Consider the following 14,223-nt stretch of genomic DNA (forward strand, 5'->3'; position numbering starts at 1 on the left):
GTAACCACCACACTCTTATAAATGTCTCTTAGTTTCACTATTATGTCCCACCTACGTATGGAATAATACAGTTCCTGTTTTTTTCTGATTTACTTATTTCGCTTCGTATCATGTTATCAAGATCCCACCATTTTGCTGTAAATGTTCCGATGTCATCATTTCTTATGGCTGAGTAGTATTCCATAGTGTATATGTGCCACATCTTCTTTATCCAGTCATCTATTGATGGGCTTTTTGGTTGTTTCCATGTCCTTTTCACTTTGAATTTGTTTTTATCCTTGTTACTTAGATGAGTTTCCTGTAGGCAGCATACAGTTGGATTTTCTTTTTTAATCCATTCTGCTACTCTGTGCCTTTTTATTGGTGAGTTTAATCCGTTTACATTTAGTGTAATTATTGATACTTGTGGGTTCCCTATTGCCATTTTATATCTTGCTTTCTGTTAGTTTTGTGTCTTGTTTGATCCTTCTCTTTTGTTTTTCTATCTTTTGTTTTTATTTGGTTGTATTCCATACATCTTTCCACTGTTGCTATCTTTTTTATCTCATGTGCTTCTGTGGTGGTTTTTTCAATGGTGGTTACCTTTGAATAATGAAAAGGGTCCCTACCCTGTTCATTGTAGCGAACTATTTTGTGAGTACTTTTGCACTCCATCGTCCTTTGCTACTGTTAATCGCCATCTTCTCCCCCTCTTTCTTTTTGTTGTTGTCACAGTTTAAATTTGGTTTTATTGTGTTCTTCTTGGAGCTTTTACTTGTGGCTCTGTTTTTTTTTGTTCTTTGTATCTGATTGGAGAACCCCCTTTAGTAATTCCTGGAGTGGGGGTTTTCTGATGATAAATTCCCTCATCTTTTCTGTATCTGTGAATGTTTTTATTTCTCCTTCATATTTGAAGGATAGCTTTGATGGGTATAGTATTCGTGGCTGAAAGTTCCTCTCTTTCAGGACTTTAAATATTGGGGTCCATTCTCTTCTAGCTTGTAGAGTTTCTGCTGAGAAATCTGATGATAATCTAATGGGCCTTCCTTTATATGTTGTATTCTTCTTTTCCCTGGCTGCCTTGAGAATTTTTTCTTTGCTGTTGGTTTGTGTCAATTTCATTATGATATGCCTTGGAGTAGGTTTGTTGGGGTTAAGAAAACTTGGAGTTCTGTTTGCTTCTTGAACTTGAGGCTTTAGTTCTTTCCACAGGCTTGGGAAGTTCTCATCTATTATTTGTTTGAGTATGTTCTCCATTCCATTTTCTCTCTCTTCTCCCTCTGATATACCTATTATTCTTATGTTATTCTTTTTGATGGAGTCAGATAATTCTTGTAGGGCTATCTCATTTTTTTTAATTTTTGAGTCTCTTTCTTCTTCTCTCTGTTGTGCCTCAAGTTGCTTGTCTTCTATTTCACTAATCCTCTCTTCTATCTGACCTGTTCTATTAGCTAAGCTTGTTACTTCGTTTTTCAGCTCGTGAATTGAGTTTTTCATCTCTGTTTGATTTGTTTTTATAGTTTCAATTTCCTTGGACATATATTCTTTGTGTTCACTGAGTTGTTTTCTGAGCTCCCTAAATTGCCTTTCTGTGTTTTCTTGTATATCTCGGAGGATTTTTAGGATTTCTATCTTGAATTCTCTGTCATTTAGCTCCAAGGTTTCCAATATATTAAATTTTTTCTCCATAGATTTTTCCTCATCTAGCTGTGTTACCTCTCTTTCTTTTGTATCCATGATATTCGATTTTCTCTTCCTTAATGGCATCTGAGGGTGGTTTTGTTGATAGTATTAATGAGATTTAATAAAGAATAAAAAGTTTAAAAAAAAATAATAAAAAAAATCGAAAAAAGTTGTTTTTTTTTTAAAAAAATTAAGAATGAAATAAAGAAAAATAAAATAAAATAAAAATTTAAAAAAAAAAAAAAAAAAAAAAGGGAAATTATTCCCCCCCTCCTTTTTTCCTCTCCTCTCCTCTCCCCTCTTTCTTGTTAAAATCTTGTGGTGGACTGTGAATTATAACAAACAATGCCTGTGATGGAGGGCCTGAATTGGGGAAAAGTAATAAAGGGGCAAACAAAACAAAACAAAAAAAAAAAAAAAAGAAAAAAGAAGAAAAAAAAAAAAAGAGCGTATGGACCCACAAAAAGCAAATAAGGAAAAAATTTGGGTCAAGAATAAAATGATTTGCTTTTAGGTGTTGGTTGTCTAAGAGTTATGATGAGAGGATTAAGAGGAAAACGGAAAAATGGGGGGACAAATTAAAAAATTACTATTGTAATTAGTGGAACAAGAATTAGATAATATGGAGAGCCAGGGATGGGAGCACTGCTAGTGAGTTAAAAAGGTGAAGTAAAAACCCCCCAGAATGCCACAAACATAAGTTTGAGTCCCAGATAAGATAATTTGTTTGTTATTGAGGTTTGAGTGAGAGGAGATGTAAAGGAGAAAGGAAGAAACTAATATAGAGGGAGAAAAGAAAGAGAGAGAGAGAGAAAAAAAAGAGGGAACCACTAAAAGAAGAAAAAAGAAAGGGGAGAGAGAGAGAGAGTTAAGGGTTTTGGAGTGCAACCCTCATAGAGAGAAAGGAAGAGAAGAGAAAAGATAATGGGAGATGTAACACTTATGGGTAGTGTAGTTCAAGGAGAGGAGAGAGTAAGACCGGTAGAGAGTTAATCGGCCAAATTGGAGGAGGAAAAAAAAAGTATCAAGAATGAAGATAAGAGAAACAAACGAACAAATATAATAAAATGGGATAGGTTATAAAGTCTGCAGATTATTCTTGATTTTGAGAGGTTATCTTCTTGCTTTTTCTTTTCTCTCCCTCTTCCTGGTCGGTGACTCTGTACCCCGGGTTTTGCCCCTTTGCCACGCTCAGGTGGAGGTTTGCAGTTGATAAGTCTCTATGGCAATGTCATGTATTGTGCTTTAGTCTCGTTGGCAGTCTAGGCTATTAGCATTTATAGGCTCCGACAGTGAGAGAGTCCGTGTTCCTAGAGCCTTTCTCCTAGTCTTTCCTTCCTCAATTAGTAGCCTGATAATCCAGCTATGGGGTTGCTGCTGCCTCTGCCTGGATAGTAAGAGGCTCAAAGAGCTGGCAACTCCCCACTCTATTTCCACTCAGCACAGGGCTCTGGGTAAGGCTCAGTCAGTCAGAGCTGCTAGCATAATCAGGCGGGCTTTCCGGCCATTCAAAGACCTCTGGCTCTGCCACTCTGTCCGGTAACACAAGCGGGTGCCCACTTCCGGGGCGCTTGGAGGAAACTCTCACTCACTGGCTGCGCGCGCAGACCAGGATATCCGGCCAGCAGTCTCACGCTCTGAGTGAAACCCCCAACCGCAGGGAAAAGTTGCAGCGTTGGAATTGAGTCTCGCTCCGTCCCCGTGCGCGGCTTTTGCAAGGCGCTGGGGCGGCCCGAGATTCCGCTTTCGGCCCACACAAAGGCCCCTGACTCTGCTCCTCTATGCGATAACACGAGCGCGCACTGCCGGGGCACTCGGAGGAATCGCTCACTCCTTATCTGCGCGCGCAAACCAGGATATGAAACACCCTCCGGCATGGAAAATCTCCACCGTTGGAATTAGTTCTCACTCCCTCCCATGCGTGGCTTTCCCAGGGCGCTGGGGCTGCCCAGAGACTCTGCCCTCGGCCCACAGAAAGGCCTCTGACCCTGCCTCTCCGTGAGGCAACACGGGCACTGACTCCCGGGGCCTAGGAAGAAATCTCTCGCCCACTAACTGTGCACCAGCCAGGAGACAGGGTAAAAATGGCCGCGCCGCTTGTCTTTCTTTGTTTGGGTTTGGCGCGAGTATTAGCTTGTATTGCCCGGGTTGCCACAGGATCAGATTTTCCTCGGCTTGGATCTCCGTGCCACAGCCTGGTTCGGCCGTTTGTTTCGCGGCCTGGATGTATTCACCCCCTTTGCCCGCCTCAGTTTCTATATTCACAGTTACCAGAGAAAGCCGCCCTGTTTAGGTTAGTGAGGAAGGCGGAGCATTTCTTACTCCCTATTTCCTTCGGGGTTTGGTTATATATTTAGCCAATTTTTCACTCAATCATACCTTTGGGTGTATTGCGAAGCATCTGGAAGCTCCAAGTATAGGTTTTTCTGTTTCTGGTTGAAGATCTTGTTGAGTTTTGGGGGAGATTTATCGGTATCGCTTCCTACCCCGCCATTACTCTGACGTCATCTCAACTCTTGCTCTCTTAATCACTGTGAATGAGAAAGACTAATAGATTTATCTTCTGATGTCACTCTCATATTCAAACATAAAATGCAATCATTGTCACAATTATAGATATCACTGGAAGAATATCCATTTCTTTTTTTTTTTTTCATGGATGAAGTTGTTTTTCATTTTTTTTTTTTTATTTTAATTTATTGTGTATCCATTTCTTAGTTATAAAGCTATTACATTTTTAATCTTATTTTCAATTACCTACTTGTATGAATAGATTTTTTCAGCCCTATCACTAATGAAGACCAAACAGAGAAACTGAATAAATGTCAATGCAGCACTTTTTCTCTCAGAAACAAAACTACAGCCTCAGTTATCAAGTGTTATTGAAAAAAAGCAACAGCAGATTTCACACTAGCTTTGCTTGAATTATATATTGCTTTCTAGAAATTGCATTTGTATTCTATTAAAATATTGTTTTTTTATTTGTCTGGTTTTTTTAGAGGATTTTCATTTTATGGTATTACAATTTAAAAATAATGCACAAAATACTAATAATAGTTTTTATTTTTGCCTTAGCAGTGCCTAAAATAATTCTACTATTTTGGGGTGCTCCAGTGTAAAAAGGTTGAAAACTACTGTCATAGTCTATATGTAAACAAAAAAATATCTGAAAAAAGTAGCTAATTGTACAAAGAAAAAGAGCTTGGGTGTTTTAATCTTATATGTTTTAAATAAACTAAGGTGAGAGGGAAATCATATTTTGTCCTTCCAAAGAGATATGAGCCAGGCACCTAAGCCACAGATTTCCCCCTTTTTCTACCATAAAGTGCTATTCTTTTACACAAATGTACATGGCTTTCTTTTTCTACTTTAGATTTTATATTTTGTGAGCTCATGCTTCTTTGATTATTCCCACTCTCTCCAAGGTTCCACTTATAATTCAGATTATTGAAGGTGTAACCATTCATATCCCTTCTCTTTATTAGCTACTAGACCAATAGGAAACTAAATAAAAGTCATATGTAAAGTATGTGATACAACTGTTATAAAGAATAACATTCCAGCCCAAAGTAAAGAGAAGCCTTCCTAATACTTCTCCCACCCTAACTCTAGGGGGTCAGATCTGCTTGGCTGACACTCATCCAGTTAGCCAGTTACATGATAAACTGGGCTAGTATGGGTCTGGATTTAAGAGAAACAGAAGTAGAAATGAGAATATGTTTCATGGCTGGCCATCAACCCAAACAAGAAAGCAAGGGTAGGGGGGGAAAGAGAGTTAGAAATCTTGTCCATAAAGCATCAATTATCTTTATTTCAAGATTATCTACCAACTCTAGACAGGAGGAAGTAACAAGTGGAGAGCAGAGGAAAAGTTTTTCTCTTAAACTTCTGAGAGAGTAGAAAGAGCACTAAAGAAGTATTACCAAAACAAGTCAGTTTGCCTGACCAGGCGGTGGCACACTGGATAGCACATTGGACTGGGACATGTAGGACCCAGGCTCAAAACTCCAAGGTCACCAGCTTGAGTGTGGGCTCATCTGGTTTGAGCGTGGGCTCACCAGCTTGAGTGTGGAGTCACCAGCTTGAGCATGGGATTATAGACATGACCCCATGGTTGCTGACTTGAGCCCAAAGGTCACTGGCTTGAAGCCCAAAGTCACTGGCTTGAGCCCAATGTCAATGGCTCAAGCAAGGGTTCACTTGCTCTGCTGTAGCCCCCTGATCAAGGCACATATGAGAAAGCAATCAATGAACAACTAAGGTACTGCAACTAAGAATTGATGCTTCTCATCTCTCTCCCTTCCTGTCTGTCCATCCCTATCTGTCCCTCTCTCTGACTCTCTCTCTGTTTTTGTCAAAAATAAAAAAAGAAAAAAGAACATGCCATGATTTGAGTTGCCCATCATTGCAGAGCAACCACAGTGATGAGATCTAAGTGGTCTAAGAGTGTCTTCAATCAAATTGCCAATAACCTAAGAAGGCAAGGGGCTCACTGTATTCAAAACCAGCCTTAGCCACTGACTGACCTGTATATATATTTTGAAGAGGTTAGTGATTTATCATAGAGCATGCAATTAGTCATGTAGCAGCACAAGAGGTGCAATACAGGTCCACTGGAGTGCATTTCTGTAATGTCTTCCTGATGCCAACTCAGATCTATGTATCTGGACTCTTTGCTGTTATTTTTGGAACAGTGGAGGTCATGGTGCCTCTGGGAATCACCTGCAAAAGAACTCCCTGTATTTCATAGGCAACAAAGTCAAGATTAAGTTTTGTAAACTAAGCTTTAAATTATCTATAGTGCCTTATCTCCTTACAGGAAATTCTTTGACTGAGCTTATTAGAGAGCCCAAAACTTAAAAGTCTGGCTTCAGTAATAATACTGTTCAGTTGTAATAAATAGAAAATTATGTAAGGGTTAGGAATTAGTTAATCTGCTTACTATTCTCTTTTAATGGTTTCCTGGCCTTTTCTTTGAAATGCAATGAAAAGTTTACCTTTGCAGGAATGTCAGGCAAAGCTTATATAGGGAGAGACCTGAAGATTAGAAAAGTTAATCACAAGAGTTGTTTGTAAAATTCTAGCCACAACATTTACTGTGAAAATTTGAGGCCTATAAATTAATTAGAAACTTAATTTATCAATCTTAAATCTTTACTTTATATCCTAAGAAAATAAGGAGTTTTTACACAGGCAATTCCCAGAGGCAGATGGTCCCAGAATCTATTCGGGGGAAACACCTGGCCCTGGCTGTCTTGAAGATTTACCAAAAACACCAAATAATGTGATGCTAATTGGGCCTGTGCCAACATCAGAAGAACTTGTTGAGGAGACATTCCTGCCAACTGAACTTTCACCTCTTGCACATTTTTACATGACTAAATGCACAAACTTTTGCCCCTTACACCATTGTGAAGATGCCTAAACTCTATAAAAACAGTCTGCACTGGGAAACTGTTAAGACAGTTTTTTGGACCCAAGTCCTCTGTCTTCTCAAGTTGCTGCAATTTGAATTAAAGATGCTTTTATACTTACTCAGTTCCTGTGTCTTGTGACTGACAAAAAACAAACAAACAAAAAAAACCAGTGTGACAAACAACAAGCATCCAGCCTTGTTCCAGTAATAAGCCTATAAGCCCAGGAGCTGCGGCCTCCATCACAGCCACCTGGCCTGTGCAGGTTCCCATTTAATTCGGACATACAGTAATGAAATACAGAGTCAAGAACTGATGGGCCATCCTTTATTTCTGCTCACAACTGGTGGGCAAGAAAATACACTCAGGCACCAAAACCCATTCATATGTCCTCCTGTTCCACAACCAGGAGAATCTGGCTTTTTCCTAGAATCAAAGGCCCACTAGGCTCACTAAGTTCCCTCTGCACACCTCCGTTTTGGCTGCCTGCCTCCTCTACAACCATGTGGCCTCTCTCCCCTGCAACAACGTGGTCTCTTCTCTCACAATGTGGCCTCCTAGCTCTTCCTTTTAAAACTTTTCCCTGAAACAATCCTTCGTCCAGCACACATTAGCATAACCAAACCAAGCCTCTTCTCATGCAGAAAGGTTTTTAGTCATATCACCTGGGTGATGGTCATTCACGTAGGCAGTGACATTTTTAACAATAAAAGTGAGCAAAACCAGAAAATACAGATTTTACAAACTCATTTGCCCAACAAAGCCCTTACAAGAATTATTGTAATTTAACCTCTTACAGAAGGGTTTCCCTTATGCTATGAACTACATACTGGGAAAGCATTTTATGTATATTGTCTCTTTTTATCAATGCAAGGAACTTGTGATATAGGGAATTTATTTGATCATTTTACAAATTCAGGATTTGAATCTCAGAAAGGTTGAGTAACTTGACCCACATTATAAGGTGGGTGTAGCGGGAAGCTGGGACTTAAACTTGTGGTCTTGAGAGGGGAGAAACCAGAATGCAGGAAAAGGGGCCTGCAGAAGTGACTGACTCAGCCAGTTAAAGATTATCCACATCCTGTAGATTTCTAACTGATCTCCTGGAGACTCTTATATTAGTCACAAGAAAAACAGGATCTACAAATAGATAAGACCAAGGATCCAGACACCCCTTCCCCCCTTGCTGCCCTGTTGAAACTCCCCTGTCCCACCTTGAGTCATGAGGTGCACATAGGACCTCAGACAAAAGAATTACATGCCCCTTGCATGAACACTGTAAAAGGTATATAAGATGTAAGAAAACTAACTTCAGGGAGCTCGTGCTTTGATGCTACTAACCCCACGTGCTCCACTGGCCACTAATAAATTCTTCTTTCTCTATTAAGTTGTCTGAGTGTTGTTTCCTGCAACAGTCTGAAATTCTGCATACCATGTTATCACATATCTTTCTATGGCCCAGTTAGATACCACCTTTTAAGATGCTTCCTGCATTCCTTCTATTCAATAAACATTATTCTACTTTTAGCATCTCCACATCTGCTAAGTCTGTGGGTCTCTAGCTAGTCCAAAATTTTATCATTTATTTGTGTGCAAAGGTTATCACTTTTAGTTAATTTTAAACTTGGTGGGGGGAAGATTCATATCTAAATTATGTTGGTGTAGAAGATAAGAACCTCACTACTATTTATGAAGTTACTTAAATTTTACTTTTGAAAATTTAGTAATTCCTTTAGTTCTGACATTTTCCAAAAATGGTGAGAATTTGTCATTGCAGGAAAAATGTGTTTTCTTTAAAACAAAATTGGTATTTTGACATATTAGGCATTATATTCAGTTGTACACAGAATTAATCTCTTTATATCAAATTCTTCAATTTAAATTATTTTTTTTAGCAAAAGGCCATTTGTCAAGAAATGTTCTTTTGAACCCCTATAGCTCTTGAACTGTTGTTGGCATGTTAAAATCCCAATAGCTGCTTTGTGCCATTTGAATTGGTATGTAAAAGAAAGCTATTATTAACCTGAAATTCTTTTTCTCAACTGAAATTCTGCCTGAGGTCTGATAGGCTTTATTTTAAATCTTACTTCTTAAGTGAAGAGTTTACATGCAAGCCCTGAGATTTTGAAAGCTAACCATCTTGATGTGTGCATAAAATTTTGAGTCCTTTCTGCATCTGTTGTCTGTTTGAAAATTCTGACCTGAAGGCACAAAGCATTTGAATTACAGACCAGATGGAACATCTGGAAATTTCTCATTTCCATTTGGTGGGCCATAACTAAACCCCATCTCTTTCCTAGTTCATTACTTCACTCACTGATGATTAGTGCTACATCAGGTCTGTTTCAATTCCCTTTTCTGGATCAATAGTTCTCTATGTCTTTTATTTCCTGCTGTCTTGAATTCTGCTTCACTGACTCCTTCCACCTCATCTCCTATAATGATAAGCTATCCTCCACAAACTATTTTGGTTTAATTAAATGTCCAGAAAGGCCAGACACAAACCACACTTTATCCCTCAAATTAAGTGACCACTTGTGTAAGCCCATGTATGCCAAAGAGTTCTTGTGATATTTTTTGTTCATATGCCTCACACTAATGTAAAAGAGTTGGGCAGATAAGTTTTAACAAATATTTATTAAGTTTTCTCACTTATATTTTGCATTGGCCTGGGCAGTGTCATGAGTATGTAGTCTGTGAAAGGCTGCTGGTGCTTTCCCTAAGGGCGGCAGATTGCACATTATGGATTACCTTCCTGCTTGGGAGGGGCCATTGTTTTGCTAATGTTTGCTAAAGAAGGGGTTTTCGTTGCCCCAATCTGTTTTGCAGAAAGAGAAGGAGTGCTGATGTGGAACTGAAGCTGAGGAACTTTGGGAGCTCTGTTGAGGATGGTGGGGGCCTTTGATTTGAGGAGGAACCAGAGAAGATTTTCTAGTTTGTAGAACCAGATAATGTGTCAGGGCTTTGGGAGCTCTGAATAAAAGTGAAGCTGTCTTCCCTGCCTGTTTGCTGGTTTGCCAGTAGAAGACTTTAATAAATGGAGTAGCCCACCATTTTTTGGCTCCACTGTTTCTTTACTGTCTGCCCGAATCCAGTGAGAACTTGTGTGTCTATGATGGTAGCAGCCACTGGTCATACAAAGGGGGCTATAAACATTTTTGTCTAGAATATATATATTTTACCAATTTGATACAGATTAACTGTTCTACTCTTCACATTAAGTTTTTTTCTCAGTATTCAAACATAACAAAAAGGATAATTGACCTTTAAAGCATTTTTATATTTTATATTGCTTGGTAGTTTTAAGATGATGTGCAAAAAATGAGAAGTTATTACATATGCAGCAAGATGTTTCTTTAGAATTATTTTAAATTTTATTTATTTATTTTTGTGCTTTCTCCAACATTGTTCCCAGCAGAGCTTGTCTACTCCCAGCCAAGCTTGCATCAATTCCACTTGCTCTTCCTTCTAGTTAAATACTTGATGAAATTGTAGAAAGCAATTAATGGCTCTGGAGATGGAACCCAGCCATCGAGAAAGGCAGAAAGGTTAAAGAAAACATGAGAGTTTCATAAATTAAAAATAAGACTTTTAATTTTTTTTCTTAGAGATGATCTCTAAACTTATGGCATAATGACATATTTAGAAATATCTTTCTATATTCTCAAACTCTGTATTGACTTTTTAAAAAGAAATAGACTATTTCCTTGATTTATATGGGCTTGGAGGCATGCTAACAAGGCATATTTTCCTCTCCTCTGATCTATGAACCAACTGACATCTGGATACAGAAAACAGAAATAAAAATATTAGCTTCACAACTGCTAAATCTAATTTCTAGAATGCCGCTTGGACCAGAATTTCTCCTCCCTGTGACTCACACTTGGTGAGAGGCTCAGAGGGGCCTGGTTTCCTTTCTGGGATGGAACAGAGAGCATAAGGTAGGCTAGGTATGAGCTGTTAAGTCAATACCCCATGACTTGTTCAATAAGAAAACATCGGCCAGCAGGTGGCAACCTGTCTCCATCTCGCTAGCCAAGAAAAACAGCCTACTCCCTCTGTCAAGAGGCATGAAAAAAAAGGAAAGACATTCTAATATATTTGAGAGAGATAATGGCTCTCAAATATGAATTGGTAAAAAATGGGGGAGAAATCATATGGTTCTCCTTACTAATGGCATCTCTATTAAAAAGAAATCAATAGTGTTTTCATCATTACTGTTTTGTATACAAGCTGTTTTTAAGGTTGAAATGCAATTTTTTGACCTAGATACTTTTATACTTTTAGGTGGTAGAAGTTCACAAATGTTATAAATAACCATGTATTTTAAAGTAATATTAATTAAGAGAGATTTTTCAACTTAAAAGTAGTCATCAGTCTGGGAGCCAGTGCAGTGAAATGAGATTAGAGAGTGGAAAGTCCTGTGGCTGAGGCAGGAATGAAGAAGATAAAAAAAAATGAAGACAAAAGATAAAGAGAGAGAGAGATGGCTACTATGAGAAAAGAGCCAAAGCAAAGGAAGACAGAACTTGATACATTATTTTTTAAGATTTATTTTATATTTAGAGCTGTTTTAGGTTCACAGCACAACTGAGCAGAAGGCACAGAGATTTCCTATATATCCTGTCTTTACATGTGCTGTCTCCCTTACTATCAACATCTCACAACAGTGTGTTATAATTAATGAACTTACATCATTATCATACAGAGTCTATAATCTTCAGTAGGGTTCAGTCTTGGTTTTGTACATTCTGCATGTTTAGACAAATGTATAATGATTGTATCCACCACTATAGAATGTAGAATAGTTTCAATGCCCTAAAAGTCTTCAGTGCTGCAACTGATTTATCTTTCCCTCTCTCTTAATATCTGGCAACCATTAATCTTTTAACTGTCTCCATAATTTTTCTTTTTTTAGACTGCAATATAAGTTACATGGAATCATGTAACTTTTCAGATTGACTTCTTTAACTCTTTACTATGCATTTAAAATTCCTTCATGTCTTTTCATGGCTTGATGTTTCATTTTCATACTGAATAATATTCCACTGTCTGGATATACCACTGATTATTTATCCATTCACTTACTGAAGGGTCTATTAATTGTTCCTGAGTTTTGGCTGTTATGAATAAAGCTGGTATAAATATCTCTGTGTAGGTTTTTGTGTGTACATAAATTTCCAACTTTTTTGAGTAAATACTAAAGAGTATGATTGTTGGGCTGTATGGTAAAATTATGTTTAGCTAAGAAACCATCAAACATTCTTTCAAAATAGCTGTTCCAGTTTAAATTTCCACCAACAATAAATGAAAGTTTGTTTTGCTTCACATCCTCATTAGTATTTGGTGTTGTCAGTATTCTGGATATTAGCCTTCTAACAGGTGAGTGGTGATATCTTATTGTTGTTTAATTTGCACTTCCTTAATAACATATGATATAAAACATCCTTTGCTATGCATATTTTCCATCTGTATATCTTCTTTGGTGAAGTGTCTATACAGGTGTTTATCCCATTTTTAATCACATTTTCTTATTGAGTGTTTAGATTCTTCTTGTATATTTGCATAATAGTACTTTATTAGAAATGTGTTTCACAAATATTTCCTCCAATTCTATAGCTTGCCTTCTTATTCTTTTAACAGTGTTTTTTGCAGAGTATAATTTTTTTTTAATTTAATGAAGTTCAGCTTAACAATTATTTTATTCATAGATTGTGCTTTGGTGTCATATTTAAAAAGCATTACCATTTTACCATACCATAGTTATCTAGATTATCTCATTGTTATTATATAGTTTTGTTTTTACATTTAGGTTTATTATCCACTTTGAATTACTTATTGTGAATGTTACAAAGTTTATGTCTAGATTTATTTTTGCATGTGCATGTCTAGTTGTTTTGATACTATTTGTTTAAGAGACTACCTTTACTCTATTGTATTACTTTAGTTATTTTGTTAAAAAATCAGTTGAGTATATATAATGGGGGTCTATTTATAAACTCTCTATTCTGCTTCATGTATCTATTTGTTTATTTTTTGTTCATCAATACCAAACTGCTTTGATTACTGTAGCTTTATAGAAGATCTTGAAATCAGAAAGTGTCAGTCTTCCAACTATGTTATTCTCCCTCAATATTGTGTTAGCTATTCTGTTTCTTTTACCTCCACATATCAAGTTTAGAATTAATTTGCCAATATTTACAAAATAACTTTCTAAGATTTTGATTGGGATTATGCTGAATCTATAAATCAAATTGAAAAAAAAATTGACACATTAACACTGCATTTTTCTATCCCTAAATATGAAACATCACTCAATTTATTTAGACCTTTAATTTATTTTTAAAAATATTTTATTCATTTAGTGAGAGAAGAAAGAAGAAAGAGAAAAATAGAGAGAGAGGGAAACATAGATACATTCTTGTATATGCCTTGACTGGGGATAAAACTGGTAAACTCTGTACTTCAAGATGACATTACAACAACCAAGCTTTCTGGCCAGGGCTAGACTTTGATTCCTTATATCAGAGTTCTGTAGTACAGATCTTGTACAGATTTTGTTTATTTATATACTTAATTATTTAATTGTATTTGGGGCTAATAAAAATGGTATTTTTTAATTTCAAATTCCAGTTATCCATTGCTGGCATATAGGAAAGCAATTTGGTTCATGTATTAACTATGAATACAACAACTTCACTATAATGATTTATTAAGATTAATTTGCTCTAAGTATCCTGTGACTTTTATAATTATTTAACAAAAATATTGTATCAAGGACCACAGTTTTTTGTTGTTGTTGTTTTGTTTTATTTACCTCATAAGAATTTCAATAAGCCAATGGAAATTAAGAAAGAAATAAAACCAGCTTATCTAAAAATAATCAAGGTAAATAAGAGGCTTCACATAACTAAAATTAAGCTATATTTTTATCTATTTTATCTACCTATCATCTGTCCATATATTTATTTACTTATTTACCTATCATATCAAATGTGTACCTAAGTAAGTGAAATTTAGCATACCAACATAACAAGTATCTTCTGCATAGAGCTCTCTGCTATTAACTAAGGGGTCAAAGAAACATTTCTACAAAAAACATAGTAAAATATTATCATGGTTTGTTGAAAGTTAAGCATTAATATAA

Source organism: Saccopteryx leptura, chromosome 6, assembly GCF_036850995.1.
Source record: "Saccopteryx leptura isolate mSacLep1 chromosome 6, mSacLep1_pri_phased_curated, whole genome shotgun sequence".
Classification (NCBI taxonomy): domain Eukaryota; kingdom Metazoa; phylum Chordata; class Mammalia; order Chiroptera; family Emballonuridae; genus Saccopteryx; species Saccopteryx leptura.